The sequence below is a fragment of the Sturnus vulgaris genome, chromosome 1 (genome assembly GCF_052056855.1).
Source record: "Sturnus vulgaris isolate bStuVul1 chromosome 1, bStuVul1.hap1, whole genome shotgun sequence".
NCBI classification, from domain to species: Eukaryota; Metazoa; Chordata; class Aves; order Passeriformes; family Sturnidae; genus Sturnus; species Sturnus vulgaris.
This window is the reverse complement of record NC_142243.1, coordinates 152,727,947-152,747,049: the sequence shown is the minus strand read 5'-3', so window position 1 is coordinate 152,747,049 and position 19,103 is coordinate 152,727,947. Positions and strand designations below refer to the sequence as shown.

General features: G+C 42.7%; 1 protein-coding gene across 4 annotated transcripts in view; it reads left to right on the top strand.

The window, feature by feature from the left end:
* SLC45A4 (solute carrier family 45 member 4) overlaps positions 1-19,103 on the top strand; it is an 84,723-nt gene that overhangs the window by 18,916 nt on the left and 46,704 nt on the right. Inside the window, exon 1 of one of the 4 annotated variants that reach the window (XM_088179873.1) lies at positions 3,388-3,534. The exons of 2 other annotated variants lie outside the window; for them this stretch is intronic. The gene's annotated coding sequence lies outside the window, so the exon portion shown is untranslated. Of the gene's footprint in view, positions 1-3,387; positions 3,535-5,555; positions 5,694-19,103 lie in introns of those variants that run through there. One more of the 4 variants, XM_088179877.1, reaches the window with a different exon arrangement.

Genomic DNA, 19,103 nt, shown 5'->3' with positions numbered 1-19,103 from the left:
ACCAGTGGAAGCGAGGGTAAGCAAGGGGATCAGTACCTTGGGGTGTTCTCCAACTACGTGACTCAACAAAGTAGATATATGCATGCCAAGAGCCAGAGAGAGATTTTAAGGTGACTTCTGGATACTTTCTTTAAATAAAGCTCTCCCTGAAGTGTCTCAAATCCCTGCACACTGCCTGGGAACTCTCTAAAGAACAGGATTCACCACCCTGCTGAGGAGGGACCTGAGGGGAGAGCTCAGGGGTTGTCACCAATCCTGTTCTCAACCTCAGTCCAGGGGCTTTTCTCCCAGCCCCTCTCCCAGGCAAACTTAGCACACGTCTGGACAGCACATCAGGCTCCTGACTGACACTCATTTCTCCCCTGCCAAGACACGAGAGTGCATTTATTTATTAAGGGTTAAATATTTGGAGTTGAGTAAGAACCTCAGGGGGAAAAGGTGGGTCTGTTTCCTTGGATTTTTTTCTACCCCCTCACTCAGTATGAAAAAATCACATTTTTTAAACTAAAATGTTTGGTTTATGGAAAATTCCCCTTTCTGACTTTAGGTGCAGCTAAAGGCTGAGAATTAACAACTCTTGAGTGAAAATAACATGAGGAAATACAATGGAGAAATATCTGGACATGTCCGGACATGTCTGGACATTGCCAGAACGGGTCTAAAATGTCAGGCTGAGGTAAGGATCACACTTCACCACAACAGCAGGCAAGAAAAGGACTGAAAAAGAAGTACTTTATAATTTTTTTCAGTTATTTTAAATGAGGTGTCAAAACAGGACGTAGCTGGGGTTGCCACAAACCCGTGGATAACAAGAAAAACATCTTAGAAGTTGTAATGATATCTTGAGATCCTTTCTTGGTGTTTTCAGGTGTGTTAGGGTCTCAGAATTTCCACTAAAGTCATTCAAGTCTTTTTTTCTTACCACACAACCATTAGACATTTCTACAAGTATAGGTATGTTTTGTTTCTTCTCTGGAAGATACTTAAATTTTTTTTTAAGGTGTATCACAATTTTTGATACAATGGATGTTGTTTTGCTGTCAAGAGTAGGTGTTATACTGGGCTGTCATGGGTATGTATCCTTTATCTTCACCATTTGGCTACTTAAGATAATTATTTTGCCACTTCATGTGTTTATAAACATCAGTAGTTTGTCCTAAAAACCATCACTCTTTGAATGGACTTTGGACATCCTCATCAGAGATGTTTAATTTAGTGAGTTGTGCATGGTTGGTCATGCATGCTTTTCAGCCCTTGGTCTGAATTAGCCTAAAACCAAAATCATATTGATAACAGCATTGAAGAACAAAATATTGCTCATTTTTTTTCTTTAGAACTTATAATAGAGTCTTTCTGTTAGATTCAAGATTCATCTTGCATTTTAATAGATGTGTATAGTTTTCCCATTTTGCCTTCTGTGGTTTTCCTTTTCTGAAGTCTGGTATGCTTTGCGGTTTATTTATTCATGAGTTGTAGAAAAAGAAGTTCACCATTAAAAAAAATTTGTTTTGGAATATATACTTAATGGCGTGTCAAGAAACAGAAAACAATTACACTTACGCAATGTAACGTGCATTTTTACATGCCACTCGCAGGCTGCTTTATGCATCCCCAGTTTATGTAAGTAATGAAAGTTAACTATCATGCTAGCCTGCACAATGCAGTCAGCACAATTAAGACTGGAAGACCTTAATTGGGAATAAAAAAACACACACCAGTGCTAAAAAAACAGTCTTTTATGGCAAGTTTGCAGAGGGCTCTTCCAAAGTGTCAGGGCTATGGCTGCCATGGGGAATAAAGTGTTTTAATGTCCTGAGGATCACTGGATGCTCTGTGTTGAGGGTTGTGTTCTGCAGATGTGACAAATACATGATAAATGCCACACGTCACTCTCTCCATGGTGGACTGGCACAGGGCCACCCCGTCACAGGGCTGGGCTGAACATGAAGAGAAGCAGCTCATGGTGTCTGGTGGGCAGACCAGCAGGGGCAAGGTGGGGAGCCAAACATGAGGAAAAGGTATTATTTTCCTTCATTATGAAGGACAATTTCATGTTTGCAGTATCTCAGGCAGAGAACAACACCCACTCCTGCATTCTCCAAGCTGTTGGTTTGCAGCTGTACTTGGCACAACTTTGCCTGAGAGGGGCAAGGGAGTCTGCTCTCTGTTTCTGTGCAAATACCCACTACCTTGGCAGGGACAGTGCAGGTAGAGCCTCTATCTGCCCTCAGGTTGCCACTTGTGCTCCCTTTCCAACCAAGAGCCCCTCTTCAACCCAGGAGTGGTGCCAAACAGGCTCATCCTTCAATCCCTGGGCAGCGGGAAAAACTCCTGCTACACAAACTGAGAAATGAGATGCTGGAAATAAACATTTCAGAAAGGGACCTGGAGGTCCTAGTTGATGGCAAGCTGGATATGAGTCAGCAATGTCCTGGCACTCAGGAGGACCAAGCCTGTCCTGGGGCCATCAGGCACAGCATCACCAGCTGGGCAAGAGTGGGGATTGTCCCGCTCTGCTCTGCACTGGGGTGGCCTCACTTTGAATATTGGGTGCTATTTTGGGTGCCTCAATGTTAGATAGAAAGCTATTAGAGAGCAACCAAAGGAGGGTAATGAAGATGGTGAAGGGCCTTGAGGAGATGAGGAATATGAGGAATGGCTGAGGACACTCGGTCTGTTCTGCCTGGAGGAGACTGAGGGGAGACCTCATTGCAGTACAACTTCTTTGTGAGGGGAAGAGAAGGGGCAGGCACTGATCTCTTTGTGGTGACCAGCGACAGAACCCGAGGGAATTGACTGAAGTTGTGTCCAGGAGGTTTAGGTTGGGTATTACAAAAAGGTTCTTCACCCAGAGGGTGGTTGAGCACTGGAACAGTTTCCCACGCAAGTGATCACAGCACCAAGCGTGGCAGAGCTCAGGGTGTGTTTGGCCAACTCTCTCAGGCACATGGTGGGACTGTTGAGGCTGTCCTGTGCAGGGCCAGGAGTTGGACTCGCCTTGTGAATATTCTGTGTCACCCTGTGTTCTGTGTCCCTCTCCGACACCTGCGCCGCCACCGCCCGCCTCGGCTCCCCTCACGCGGGCACCCCTGCGGCGGACGCCTGGGCGCCCCCGTAGCCCTCCCGCCAGCCACCCAACAACGCCCCCCGCCCGACCCCCCGGCCGGAGACCACGCCCCTCGTTTGCATATTCATGAGCCACGCCCACAACCGGAGGACACCACGCCTCTTGATGCATATTCATAGCCCGCACCTCACGTACCCCCGGGAGGCCACGCCTCTCTCGCTGCATATTCATGACCCCGGGGGCGGGAGGGGGCGGAAGCGGAAGCGGAAGCGGGTGCCGGTTCCCGAGGACCCGGTATAAAGCGGCCGCCGCTGCCCGGTGCCGCCGTGCTCGCGCCGCCGTCAGTGACCTCGTCCTTTCCCTCCTTCCCTCCCTCATTCCCCCCCCCGCCCTCCCCGGCGCCGCCGCCGCCTCCCCCCTCCGCCGCACGGAGCAGGTCCCGGGTGCTGGGGGAGACCCGGGGGCAGGTAAGGGGGGCGGCGGCGGGAGCTTGGGCTGTGAGGGGTGTCGGGGGTGTGGAGGCGAGGGGCGGCTGAGGAGCTGTGGGGTGACGGGGATGAGGGGCTGGTGAGGGAGGTGAGGAAGGGCTTGGGGTGAGGGGCTAGCGAAGGTGAGGAAGAGTTGAGGTGAGGAAGGTGGGGGACTAATGAAAGTGAGGAAGGATTGGGGTGAAAAGAAAAAAGGTTTGGGGTTAAGGGCTGAGAAGCTTGTTGGGTGAAGGAGTTATGGGACTGGAAAGGTGAGAGGGTTGAGGAGCTTTGGGTGTGAAGTCATGAAGATGGGAAAAAGATGAAGATCTTGGGGATGAGGGATATGCTACGCTGCAGAGGTGGAAATTGGAAATGCCATGTGCTGTGATGATAAATCAGGTCAAAGGAGATCTTGGGCTACAAAGGTTGGGAAGGGATGAGGAGTGAATGGAAGAATGAGTAAGGTGATGTTGGAGAGACTTGTTTGGAGTGTCTGAGATAGCCATCTCTTTCTCATCAGAATTCATATAGTGCCCCTTTAGGATTGTGTTGGGTGGAGACTGTGCTGGAAGAGGACTTGACAAAGGGACCAAAGAAGGAAATTAGTGTACCTTTTCAGACTGTTAAACTTCAGTAGTCTGCCATTTGAATAATTCCACACTTAATCTGTCACCTGATCTCAAAGCTTTATCACAAAACAATTGAGTCTCTCCTTGCCTGATATGATGGTGGGAGGGTGCTAGGGGAAGCAATTACTTCCAACTTTACTCTTAAATCTCTCCTGAATGCAGCAGTTTTCCTTAAGATCATGTTATCAGTGATCTGCAACTCTTAACGTGCCTTAATTTAGCACTTTGAGCAGGTGCAGAAACTCTACTTTACCTTGAACACTATTCTCTCCATGGGGCAGTTTTCTGTTGGAGTGCTTTGCCTTCAGTATTCTCTAGGTACAGAGGGGAAAAAGGAGGGGAGGAAAAGATCTTGTAGAGAGGCTCTGACTTGGCACTGGGTGTAGTAAGTGAATCAATGTTGCTGGAGCCTGGCTAATTCGGATGTTGAATGTTAGAGGGGATGTTTTCTCCTTCAGGGGAAAAGATGTTACAAGAATCAGATCTACAAGGAGAGGCAGCACTAGGTACAGAGCACAGACAACTGCAGCATTATGAGGATCCGTGGGAAGGAATTGCACTGTTACAGCATGTATCCTCTCTGCTCTGCAAAAACTGCTCCAGTGTGAGCTGCGTCATGTTCCAGTGCTGTGATCAGACAGTGCTACTAAAATATTTAATGAAATATGGCTTGAGCAGGTGCTTGAGCTCAAAGAGCGAGCTGGCGAATACTTCCTGCTTCCCTCCCCAAGTCAAGCTTTTTTGTAAATATCTGGCAGAGGGGGGTTGCTGATGTGATTGCACTGCCATGGCTTGTGTGACTTCTTTCCTCCTAGCAGTATTGTGAAAGATAAGGTCTTCCTCGCTTGGTTTGGTTAGTGATTATACTAGATTGATGAAATGTTCAACATGCCTAATTTTTCCCTTCCTAAATAAGGGAAGAGGTTTCAGACAAGAGATTAAACTACTTAATTGGCACTTTGGCTATAAATGCTTACAGAAGTGCTTTTTACTGTAAGTTTGAAACACTGACACTACCTTAAACTCCTAAAGATGCATCCAGTAGTCTCTGATGAATCCAAAAAACATCTGTGAGTTCCTGTGTATGTCAAAGGTAGTGGCAGCTGCTGCCTTGGAAGTGAGAGCTCCATTCCTCTATTAATGAGATTAAATTGAATACTTAAGGGAGTTTTCGTGACAAAATAACAATTTCCATGATGTAATGGGTGGGAGCAACTTCTATTTTAGTTAGCTATTTGTGGTGTCAGGCCAGTTTACATGAGTTGGCTTGTGCCTCTCTGAGCAAGTAAATGATAGCAGTTCTTGTGTTCAATTATGTATGACTGAGGCATCTTCAGCAAAAGGAAAACGTGCGGTTCTACAGATAAACCTTCCTGTGTAACTGTGGGTTAACTCCTGCAGGAGCCTGCTGCTCTCTGGGAGTCTGTTGCTGAGAAAGGAATGAGCAGTATCTGCTGACGTGATCTTACTTGGATGCTGTGGGGACTGCCTGCAATCGAGGGCAAGCCTCTCCCTCCAAGCTGAAAGGTGCCTAAAAATTTCAGACTGTTTTAAATACAGTTGTATTGTGCTGCCTTGCACTGACAAGGGAGGTTGTTTTCTGCTGGAGGTGTCCTTAGTTAGCCATGAGAAGGTGACAGGAACCCTGACCGACAGCTGGTGAACCTGCTGCTCCTTCTGTGTCATGTTACAACAAAACTCATGAAGTGCAATTTTGTTCATGTACCTTTTCAGTGGGGCTACACAAGTAGAATATTTTCATGGCTTCCAGTGAAGCGTGGTGTAACTCTGACTGAAACAATGCACAGGCTTGTATATCTAAATGCATGTGACCTTAAGTTTTCACACTGAAGCAAGTGTGAAGACTATTTGAGGAGTTTTCTGAAGTAACTGCCTTGATTCCTCCAAGTGGAAATACAGGCTCTCTGAGAGCAGGCTGAAGTTGGATCTGTCTCACAGGGCTGTGACCTCCAAGGTTAATTACCTTTAAACTCACTCCAGTCCTGGATTCTCTGGCAGCTAGAAAGTTAACACTTGGTAATATAATGTTGCTCTGCTTGTGTGCTGAGGCAGGAATGCATGGACTCTGCCTCTATCCCTGTATAAACTTAAATGGATAATTTATAAAAGCAAAGAGAATATTAACATTGGATGGTACCTGCAGAGTAATTCACCAGTGAACCTGCATCTAACGTTTGAAAAACTTTCTTGCAGTCAAAATATGTTGCCAACTGAGCACCTTAGAAAAGGTGTTGAAGCTTTAGGAGTCATGAATTCCTGGGTGGAAAGATAATGGCTGGAATGACCTGGCAGGTAGTGCCTGCTATGTGTAACACTTCAGGACTTTCAGCAGACACTGATTTAAGGTATAAACAGTTCCTTTACACAGGAGCATTTGATTTTGTCTAGCTTATTCTGTAAACTCTGCCTGTGATGCACTGCTGTCATCCTTGGTTGAGCACCTTAGGACTTCCTGCATCAATTCCTAGAGCAGAGAGCCAGTTCCAGTGGCAGTATGTGGGCACTGCTACTTGCATGTTAGGCAAAACCAGTGAAATCCCTGACATCACGAGAAGCTGGAGCTGGCAGTTACTTTTGAGCTTAGCTGGTGGTCTGTACCTCCTCTGCCCTCTAACACCATAAGCCACCCTAAAATAATTGCATCAAATGATCAAGCAGTATGTGTTGAGCAATAGGTGTTGAGTGCATGTGTGCTGGTTTCATATTTGACATAAAAACAAGCTTCACTTGCCATTCAAACTGACTGCAGTGCTGTGGGCTACTTTTAATAGTGTAAATCATGCTGAACAGAGGCAAAGCTATTGGAATTGAAATGCTCTGCCAGCAGAGCTCTGTGGAAGTGACAAGGCTGTTGTGACGGAGGAGGAAGCTTTAGCAGCTTGGAGAGTAATGAGTAACACGAGGAACTGTTTGTGCTGTGTTTTAGTTTTGCAAGGGTCACTCCCATGACTTTTATATCTGTAATACTTACAAGATCCCAGGCTGTGACCTATTCCCACTATAGGCATAAGATTCACCAAAACTCCAACAGAACAGCCTTGTGTGCAGTTGTTTTCCTTAGAGATGGGTTAACTGATCTGATACCTATTCTGTTGGAGCTCCTGGTCCTTCAGCTTAGTTTCAGCCTTACTGAACACTTTAATTCAACAGTCATTGACTTGGGGATTGCAGAGTGCAGCGGGCATTGCTTAGCTTAATACACCAGCACTAAACTGACATGAGTGAAACAATACATTAACTAAGCAGAGCCTTACACCTGCCCAGTAATGGCTGTATCAAATCCAATAAATTTTCTACCTGTTGTGTGTTTAAGGCTCCATGCAAAACCAGAGAACAATCCAGTTGTCAAAGTTGAAGCAGAACACTGTCAGGATGAGTGACACCCATGTGTGTAGCTTGACAGCTGAAGTTTCAACCTGAGAGTCACCTTTCAGATAGGAGATCCTGGCAGCCCAGAAGCCAAGCATGGAAGCAGAGACTGTGAAGCTGTGGAGTGTTGTGAACTAAGGACTGCATGCTTTCAGTGAGCTGCTGCTGTCAGGTGACTTTTACGGTCACCAGCTTATCAGTTACCCACACATCTTGCAGTTGGGTCATAGCCCTGCCCAGAGAAACTACCCAAAGCTTCCACTGGTAAACAGATATTATATCCTGCATTTGGGACTGTGAGGGGCTCTTGTATCCAAGCACTGAATAATTATTGCTCCTCTAAATAAACTGGTTACTCTTTAGTGTGGTAAAGAAGCATAATATTTCTCCAAGTGAAACAAGGTACTCTAAACAAAAAAGAGCTGATTTCATACTATTGAATCTAGGCCTCCAATAGAGTTGCCCAAGACTGAATTTGCCTTGAGTTAAAAGCCTGACTTTGGGCATCTCAGTGATGGGTTCAGAGCACTGCAGTGTCTGAGCCACGGAGTGGTTTGTGCTGTGACCTAACTGGCACAGAGTGGCTATTAACTAAAGCCCCTTCTTGCTGGTACTTCCAACAAGTGCTGTGCAGTCATTTAGACTGCAGCTGGCATACGGCTTTGTAACAACTTGGGACAAGCAGCCAGGTTTCCTCATCAAACTTGCTCTTGGCAAGTGACTCTGGCAAGCATCAGGACACAAGGCTTTTGTTGGGTAATGATTGGGTTTGGCTTAACAGCTGCTCCTGACCTTGGTTTAGCTCTTGCTGGCATGTATCCTGCTTAAAACATGAATCTCAATCTATAGATGATGGGAAGCTGGTCTCCACAATATGGACCACCAACAAAACTTAAAATCCTGTTAAAGCTGGGGAAGACTTGATTTCTAGGACTCCCATTTATGGAGGAGAATGACTGTTAAACTTTAGGAGACGTGACTGGCCTGACACTTCAGGCTTGACTCAATCTCTTTTGCAGTGTTATATGAAGACTGACTAATCTGGTGGTCTGAGGTGTTCCAGGAGGGGTCTGAGACATATTTTCCTTGAACGACTAAAATTGTCTCTCAATAGCTGCTGCTCATATAGCAAGGCATAAAGGGGTAGGAGATAAAGCTTAGTCCTAAGAGTAAGACAGAGAAAATTCTAGTGTGTAAATGGCAGCAGAATGGTGTTAGCCTGAATTGTTTCTCTGAGCTCTGAAGTGGATAATGTCAATATTCTGGGGAGAGCAAGGTTGGTTCCCTTAGCAGAGTGGAGAGAGGACCTAGTTTCCTCATCTTGTTTTAAACGAGAGCTCTAATGTTTTTGTAACTGAAATTGAAACCAGTGTTATGCTGACCCCGCATATTTTCTATCCTCTGCTGGCTGGCCTGGACTACTTCTGCATGCAGTGTAGTTCATTTATTTTGGAGACTTGAAAACAAGCCATTATCACCCTTCAGTGCTAGATAAATAAATGATCTAACTGGGGGCCGAACCCAGTGTTCTTTTACAAAAGCACAACTGCATGTCACTCTTATCTTCTGCGTTCTGCCCTTGAATATATGATCAATCTTTCTGGCCCACATCCAGAAACCAGTGGCTTAACCCAGCAAGTGATGACTGCAGAGCAGTCAGATTTCTGTGCCACTTAATTTTCTATCATCACTTACATACACCAAAGAGTCTTACAGAATACATTTAACATGAGCACTGTTTTACAACTTTCTTATCAATCACATGGAAGTACAAATAATAGAAATAGGAGTCAACTCTTAAATAGTCTTGATGCTGGATCTCTGCTTCTAGTTAACAAGAGTTTCAGGGGGTTGATTTGTTTGATGGGTTTTTGTGGTTTTTTTTGTTTTTGTTTTGTTTTTTGGGGGGGGAGGGGGGAGAGAAGGCATACATGTAGGGTAAAAAAACTCCCATTTTATGAGGGGAATATCTGAGCAAGTACATTGGCGTGAGCAGTCTGGCTCTGGGTACTCCCAGAGGAGTGATTTGACAGTCTGAACTATTGCTCCTTAGAGTAGTGTGGCTGGCCAGCTAACTCCCAAGAGTTCAAAAAACAACCCAAAACAAATGCACAGCTTGCTTTAACACCAGCACTTCTAGTGTGTGTCCCGTTTGCTGTCTGATTTGTATCTGGGGGAATCAGCTTGTGATGTAGGCTTGTTCTTTTTCTTGGCTCTTGTTCTGCTTCTAACTTTGGTGTAGAGGGAAAAGGCTTCCACTTCTCAGTGCACAGGTACCCTATTATTACTAACATAGCACTTCCACCTCCCTAAAAGTGAAATACCCTTCAATGAACTGAAAAAAGAAAGTGAATGGGAAGTAACCTGTTCTCTTCATGTTCCTACAGTCATTTCTGGCCTTACAATTGGAGCTTTTTCTGCTGCTTTGTTTTCAAATCACCTTTCCAGTTTGTCATCTTCCAGGTACAGTCTGTTCAAAACTCTCATTATGCAGTTGCATAGCAGATCTTTCAGTCTACTGAAGAAATGGAATTGAATCAGATAAGGTGTGTCCCCTTCCAGACAATTGGTCTGGAATAGTTTGCGTGACAATTCAGGGTGCCAGTTGAAAATAAGCCTTTTGACCCTATAGCACTAGTGGGATCTCTAATCTTCCTTGTATGCATGTGACCTGGATACTACCACAGCCTTTAAATTGTGTCGTAGCCCCCAATTAAGCTGTATATAAAAGGATTTGGTTCCCATACAGTGAACTTTGTGCTAACATCAGATGCCTGCGTGTCTAGTGAGTTTGGTATTATATTGTCAGTAAGTCTTTTACTGGTTAGGAACAGCAGGATGTATTTGTGGACAAGTAATAGTCTTGGTGTGATGACTTAAGATAAAGCCTTACTACTTTGTCCCAGGGTATTCTTAGCCCATGGCTTGATCTCTGTAACATCACTTTGTCAATGTAAAACCTCGTGAGTCTCAGGATTGTACAGTATAAACTTGACTCTGCTCCTTGAACAGATTTCACTGCATCATCCTACCTCTTCATGATAGAGATACACTTAATAAAACCCCAGTGCTTAATTACTGCAAATAACAAAACACACATTCATCAGACTACAAACTTCCAGCTCATTCCAGCAGCCCAACACTGCATGGTATTTCCCTCAACTACACTTAGTAGTTTTCTCTTGGTCAATAACTATGGTTCTAAATTAACACGTTCTAAGACATCAGTTCCAGTTCTTTGTTAAGGCTGGTTACTGAATAACTGGTTGTAATTTATGCCTGAATTTATCACTGGTACAATACTGGCTACACTGTTCCCTGCACTTCAGCCTCTTTAAGAAGCTCTTTGTCGGCAGACGCCCTGTCTGGGTGGCTCTGTGAGGAGTCTGTGTATTGCTGAGTACCTCACTTGCAGGATCCTTCAATGAACCTGGTAAATTGCCCTGATTGTGGATCGAAGCCTCATTCTGTCTGTTTGGAACTTAGTAACTGATGTGTCCCTGATGGCATTTTCTGACCTTTGAAGTTTTAGGGGTTACCCATTGACAAAGCCACTGCTGCTAAGTGGCCTATGGTCAAACATCACTGCCAGAGAAAGCTTTAAATCCATATATGCAATTATTGCATTGACTGGAGATATATATATATATGTATGTATGCACACACGCCTGCACACACCATAGCTTACAAAAGACAAATTCTTTAAGTAGGGAATAAATTTCAGCTTTACATGCAGAAAGTGCTGCTGTCCAAATGATTTGGAGATCTTGCCCTAGGAGATGGGATAAGAAAGCTGCTGCAGTTCTGCGCTTCAAGCATTCACAGTAAAATTGCTTTCTCTGTGAAAAAAATAGTCTAAAATAAAGAGGTGGTGGTAGTAGTTACTAAAGGTATATTTTCTTTTAAGGACGTGTTTAAATACTTCAGCTCTGTATTTTTACACCTTCACCATGCACTATACTCTCTTTGCATCTAAATGAATGTGGTCAGGGTGGAAGTACTGTGCAAATGAAAGCAACATTTGGTTTATCTCCAGTAGGAGCATTCAGTTCATTAATACTGCATTTCCCTGTAACTTAGAAAATGAGTGGAAGCCTGTCTTTGACAAAATATTAAATAAAAATGTGTTCCTTATTTTTGCATTAGTGACTGTCCAGCATAATTTTTAATTCTTACCTGATGCAGTTATGCTCGTACCATTATAATACTTCATTTTCTTACTCACTGTTGATGTAGGGATTAAATAACTTCCTTTCTCATTGTCTGGGTAATAGTCATATCTTTTCAGAGAATGAGAATAACAAGAACACTGGCCAATTCTTGGCTTTCACCAGAGAAATTTTTAAAATATTGGACTGGATTAGAGGAAAGCAGGAAGCCAAGGCTGGAAACTTCTCTGCTCTATCCTATCTGATAAAGCAAGCAAGAGCCCAGAATTTTCCTTCATTAATTTGTTGGCCTCATAGAACAAACTGGAACTCCAAGTTTCTTGATGTGAGCAGCTAAGACTAAAGCTAACACAAGTCTTCCTTTTTGCATCTGAAAGGGGTTAGGCTTGTATTAATGCTGTGACCCTTCCAGCCTTGCAGGGAATAATGAAAACAGAGCAGGCTTACATGAGCAATGAATACATCCTACATTGTTTGTATCTGGGCTTATAATTTCATGTTAGATCTTCACTCCCAAGACTCTTAAGTAGTTTTGGTGCAGAATTAAAGTGTAGGTCGTGCAGCAAAAGCCTGAAAGTCTGGGAAGCTTTTGTCATCAGGTGGGTGGGGGGTTTCACTCCCAGCATATGTAGGAAGGATGTATCCAAAGTGACAGACAAGTGTCACTGCTCACAGACTGGTGGGATTCAGCTGTGGCTGCAACACTGAACTGCCAGTGCTTCTGAAATAGTTTAATCTCATCAAATGGTTGTCAGGCCTGCTCCTCATGGTAGGGAGTTTATAATAAAAATCATGTGAGAAGGCACATACATGTGAGCAGTTTGTTTTCTGTTCAGCAAAGAAATCTGGGATCAGGCCTCTCAAGATCCTACACAGATGGCTGATTTAGCCCCTGTGTCCTAAAGCAAACTGGAATCTGTTTTGATTACACTATTCTTCAGAAGTAATTAACATTTCATACCTGGGAAATTTGTCTATGCTAATTTCAGTTCCATGTTTTGAAGGCTGAGTTTTGCTCTCCTTGCCAGTGAAGGTTTAAACCTAGTCAATGCTCGTTGTAACATGACAAGTATTCTTTCATCAGGTAAAATACAGAATACAGTTGCACATTTATTGTATTTTTCCAGACTTCATGTAGGGAGTGGTGAGCAAGAGCATGCAAAATCCTCAGAGGAAGGTGAAAAAGCTTTCATAGCAAAAACTTGTTTTAGTTATACACACTGCTGTTCACATTACTACAGATAAGTAGAAAGAATTTTATAGGCACCATGTGAACTCTCTTCCTGCAGGTTTTATTTTTTCTGATAAACTAAGACATTTTTATCCTGTAGCTCTCTATCCCGATTAACTTTGACTGCAGCTTGATTGAAAACCAGAATACAAGTTAAGGATAGTAATATGTCACATCATGGCTGTTTTAATGTGGAATTGAAACTTAAATACCTTTTAGCTTAAAAGGAAAGGTTTAAAACAAAATGGAAATGACCTTTTGAATTATGCCTGTTTTACTATATGAGCATATGTACTTCTCCAGAAACGTTTGTGGGTCAAAAGTCTGCCCATGTGTTTTGCAGAAATCTTTATATAGAGGTAATACAATTGAACTTTGAAATTTGTTACTGGAAGAATAAAAACTCAACAGGATGATAAATGGATTTCACTTAAATGAGATAACAAGGATGTGGTGACCCTGCTTTATCTGTTAAATCTTGACTGCTGTACAAAGCAACATTAAATTATTTCAAATCTATTTAGGCTCTTAAAACCTAAAACAGTTAAGGCTATGTTATGGTTAACTACTGATTGCTTTAATCAAATCTTACTCCACCTAAAAACCTGGCAGGTGATTGTTCAAACGATAAAAACATTAGTTTATTGCATATGCTGGTCCTCTAATTGAAGAAGTAAAATGACTAAGCACAATGTTCTCAGTAAAGCAGCCAAGATAAAATACAGCCCAGAAGGGCAAGCCACGCATTTCATTAAAATAAGGTTCAGTAACCATGAAATTTATCACCCTAAGGGCTTCCTCACTCTGACAAGTGACTAAAGTGTAAAATGTCAAATACCTCTGTGCTGACCAGTAACTTCCATTAACTTTAAGGTCTTGTAGGTCAAATACTAGATGTACTTTCTTGTTCACAAGCTACAAGAAATAGGTAGTTTTCTTCCTCAGCTTCCTGTGTTACTGCTGAAGACTCACACCTACACATGCAGCACATGCAAATGTCTGTGTCTTTGTGTGCTCTGGGAATTTGTTTGTGCTCACAAGTGAAGACAAAAGAATGGCAGGGAGCAACCTCAGCTTGTAGGGCCATGAGAAGCTGATCCATGAGTGGGGCAAAGGAGTGAACCTGCTGGTTGTCCTCCCCACGATGGATAATAGTACTTCTATTACTCACAGCATCTAGCAAATGTTCTCTAATTCTGTTACAGCTTGGGCCAGTCATTACCTTTCTGATGGAGAGATCACATCATGTTGTTCTTTCAACAGCTTCTACATTTAAAACTCTCTATCAGAACTTTGTTTAGAGATGTAAAATAATGTCATGCCTTTCAGACTCTGTAGTCACATCTTCTGGCTCCTGTCCTTTTGATTATTTCCTCTCCCAGCTTTTTCTGCTTGGCTCACTCTGATGTACAGCATGCTTTGTTCACTAAGGTGATTGCTTTGAATGTTGTGCTTGATGAGGAATCATTTGTCATATGAGGTGATCCTCACCTCTAAGATAACATTAGAACAAAAGTGAGAATATCTCAACAGGATGTACTGACTTGTGTTGTGCTTCTCTGCTGGAATCCACAGGTCTTCCTGAAAAATGTGCAACCCTTCTCTAAACCAGTAGCAGGAGCTGTGTTTGAATAAATATTCGTTAGGACTTTTGGTTTTATTTCACACTATGCTTTTGAATCCATACAGAAAAATCCCTGTTCAGTAAACCTGCTCTCAGTGCATGGGCTGATAATACTTCTGGACCAACACTGTTGGGAAAATTGTTTTGGAGTCAGCTAATCTATACAGCAAAATTTGTGGAAGCTGTTGTAATGTCCTCTGAGTCTGAGTGTCCCACCCACTTCAGTGATGGTTTCATCTAAGTTTGACAGAGCCTGAGTACATTCAGGGATGCATGGCACATCCTACTGCTTATTAATAAGACTTGTGAAATCCTACATGACTGGTAATTTATTAAAACCTTCCAGTGTTTCAGAGTAGAATTTTCCCTAGAAGACTTCCTGAGTGACCAAATTCAGGCATTTCTAGTTGTCTAGAATCAATTCTAAAATCTCTTCTGTGAACCAGAGGCCTATAACAAGCTATCCAATATGCCAGTGCTTACACAAAGCTTTTAGGAATTCTAGGCAAAGTTAATGTCACCGTGGTGTCACCAGGATAACTGCCAGTTGCTCAAAGCTTCATTCACTTCATATTTTTGGTTTGCCTTCTCTTAACAGCTGTATACTTCAAGCAGGTGTAGCACTTCAAATACACATCACCATATTAAGGTAACAACTTTTTGTCTGCTTTTCAAGGACTTTGCCAAGTAGGTGGTAAAGTTGAATGACAAGTCTGTTAACTTTAAGAAACTGCTACTTATAAATGCCTTGCGGACAGTGAGACAGCAAAATAATTCAGGAATAAATGTCATATCCCTTATCAACTCCACATGTGATAAAAGGATTGAGCTGGTTGTGATGTTAAAGGAATCTGTAAGTGTTAACTATCTTCATAGGAACTGGGGTGGAAGCCAAGCCACTATCTTGTACCAGAATAAACTGATAAGCGAAAGTGTTCAGTTACAAGTAGAGCAGGTGTTTAAAGAAATAGTGTGAAGATGTAAAACTCTTTGAAAAGTTGAGATTAGGTAATATGTGCAGTATTCATTCAAATACCTGACTTCAGTTTTGTAACTTTAACACATCCCCTTGTAGAAATGACAACTATCCTGGTCTCACCTATTTTCCCCATGGATGCAAGCCTATGATTTATTCTGCAGGTCGGAAAGAAAACATCCCTTTGAAATTTATCTAGTCAGAAGCACCAAACAGCTTTAGCCAGGTGTTTGTGTGCTCCCATCATCCTTTGTCCAACCTCTGCCATTAGTGATACTCCTTCCTTAGGATGCTGCTGTGGGCACTTGCCATCTCCTGGAAGATAAACATCAAGACAGTTTTGAAAATGAAGAAATTTAATATATTATTTCAAGTAGAATCTTGGAATAATAAGTTGCAAGTTGATTAGGAGTTGACAGATCAGGCAGCTGGAAATATAACATCTGGAATACTGTGAGGTCAGGCTCAGCTTTCCAGAGGAGCAGTGAGAAGACTCTGCATCCATTATACTTTTAGGATCAGAGAACAGAAAGTTCTGAGCCGAGTCCCTATCTTGTGGTGTGCCTGTTCCCAACAGCTGCTGCCAAACTATAAAGATGATTAAACCACAGAAATGAGTAGAGACTAAAATCTCTTGTTCTGGTATTTCTTCTGCCATCTGAGCAGAGCAGCAGAGACAAATCCAGACTGGGTGTGAGTGGAGCAAGATGAGGAAAAGTCAGTGATGCAACACAAACTTTAAACTCTGTAATAAAGGTGTGTGGATGGCAGAAGATGAATGAGAGCTATTTAACTTAACTGTCTTCATGAAGCCCACACTCTTGCTAGATGCTATTACTCAAGTTTAGAGAATGCTCGTGTCAGTCTGTTGTGATGCATAAGCAGGTAGCTTTAGAGCACTGAAGGTAGCATTCACTGATCACCTCACAGTTTGGAGAGTTCTTCCTCTGTTCTCTGAATAGCTCTACAGCCCCTGAGCTGAGAGGTCCTTTAATGTTAGCTGCCTGTTAGACTAATTCTGAAGATTTATCTGAGCAAGACATTGCTGTTCCTGTTTATTCTTCAAATCAGCACCCACCAAATTTCAGTTGTTACTCTCCAAACTGTAGTTGGTGTGCCTTTTAAAATTTGAAGGAGATGCTCAGTCCTGAATTGAAGCTGTAGCTGTTATTTGTACTTATGCAGTCTGTGGAGTCCCTTTTTATATTCCTTCCTGTGAAGATGGCTTACACTAACTGCACGTGTGTTTTGGTGTCTCTTTAAACAATAAAGGCGCAAAGCCAAATTTATCTTGTCAGGTGTTCAGGTTACTACTTCTTTCTCTGGATTTCCCCCTTGGCTTGAGATTTCAGGATCTATCCAAGGTAATAGAATGAGCAAAAGAGATTGCTTGTTCTCTGAGTGCACTTTGCAGAGAGGATCCCATCCCTTTCTGAGGATATTAGATGTCTAGTAGGATAACCTGCCAGCTCGGCTGTTACACTTCAGTATCAAGCTACTTTGTGCACTTCAGTTCTGGTGTTTCCTTCATTGTTTTGCCCTTCACATATGATACGCTGCTTTCAGTGCCTGCATGCATTAAAGCAGCTCTGCCTTCTTAGAGAAATATCTGTGATATTATCTGACCACAAATTCATTCTGCCTCTGAGAATGATCTGGAAAGGCACTCTAGCTGGTATGCAATTAGCCTTGCATAAAGAAACAACTACTCGATTAGCTTTGTTTTCTAAACAATCAATCGTGCTTGTATAGGCTGAACCTCTCACTGCCCTATTCTTTATGTCAGCAGCCCTGTATCTGTATTATGACTCAAGTGCAATCACTTTGAATCTTACAGCTAAATTAACATTGGCTATGACTTGTTGATTTTAAATACCTTTTTAATGCAGAGAAACTCTCCCCTTCCTAGAAGAAGCCTGCCTAGTCCTGTAGACACTATTGCAACAATGTTTTGTTCTTATGGATATTCAAAAAAAGCTGCTTTAGCATGTGAAAGATTAATTCGCTGAGGATGTTTTAGGTAATCCATCTGTGTTATCTGATAGTAACCTCCAACAGAAAATGCTTTTGGGAGACTAGATGCCTTTCAAACAGCATTTGCTTGTTGTTTTGGGTGGGTTGGTTTTGGTTTTCTTGGCAGGAGGTGGGAATAATAGCTCACAAGGGCAACCAGTGTTCAAGGTATTTAAATGTACATTAGCATCTCTACTGCCTTTATAACCCGCTTGTGGTAGTCCCAGCTGCCTTGTAAGAAGCAGTTATTGTGCAGCTGTTGAAACCATTGATTCCTCTTAACCACTCTGCCTTGGAAACTTTTCTCTGTGGGGACTTGGAGAGGTGAAGACCCATGATCTGGATGCTATGATGATGCCTAGAGTTCCATGGGTGAGATCTGCCCCATCTCACAGGCAGCTTTGTCCCTTGGATTATATGTTGAGTTCCCCCTGGAGGATGGCAGCCGTGTTTTGCAGGGAGCATACAGGTAAAGCTGATGGGACTGACAGAGCACAATTGAATTGTCTGACTGTGACAGGGCTAAACCTAGACTGGGAGATGGGTTTGCTTTCAAATATTTTCACCTGCAAGAACTTCTGTAGTGATTGCACTGATGTGACAGCAGGGTTCAAACACTTCTCTGGTGCAGAATTGCTGCAGGTCTCACCCCAGAGTGGTCCAGATGTGTGCTTTTGAAGTGCTATGGATGCTGGAGCTTGTGCATCCTCCAAGAGGAGAACAGCTGACAGTTATTCCCAAATTAGGTAAAAACGCCAAATTCTGGCAAGCTTTTGCCAAGTATTTAATAGTTCCCCAGAGTCACAAATGGAAGAGGTTTGTGTCCTCTAAACATTGCCCTGCTAGCTGGTCTTCATGTATCAAGTTCAACTGCCAAGCACTTGTAACCTCTTATTATTTTAGTGTACATGTCAGTAAATATGTTATCCTGCCAGTTCTAACAGGGTTAGAGCTTGGCAAAACACATTCTAAAATAGCATTTGTTCATCGTCCAAAATCAAAATGTCCTGATCAAGCTGCTCTTAAATGTGGCCATCAGCTTTCTATGGGGCTGCTTATAAACCAGCTGTCTAAAGCATATTATTTGCACTAAAATGGATGGTTTGTAACTTGGCCAAAATATTGCCTGTTTATTACCTGTATTTCTGTCTCCTATAAGGTGTTACTCTTACGTGGTGTGGGTTCCCTACTTTGTTAAAAGTACTGGTTGGAAGTTCTTACTGTATTGATCCTAAATGCTGTAAATAAGGTCTGAAATCAGTGTGGTGATGCAACCCTTTTAAGTGCTGATTTATCCATATTATTGACCAAACAATAATTCTCTGATTTTCCTAAGGTTTAATAATTATTGGGGTTAAGAAGGGATTCTTAATTTTATTTATCTTACACCTTACTTAAAATATACAGGCTGTGCATCACTGCTAACTCAGCTCAACCGTTTGTTTAAATAATTGAGAAACTAAATCAAATAGCTCTACTTCATGGCAGTGTACATAAACACGTCTGTCACGCTGGTATTTGGGACAGCCTAAAA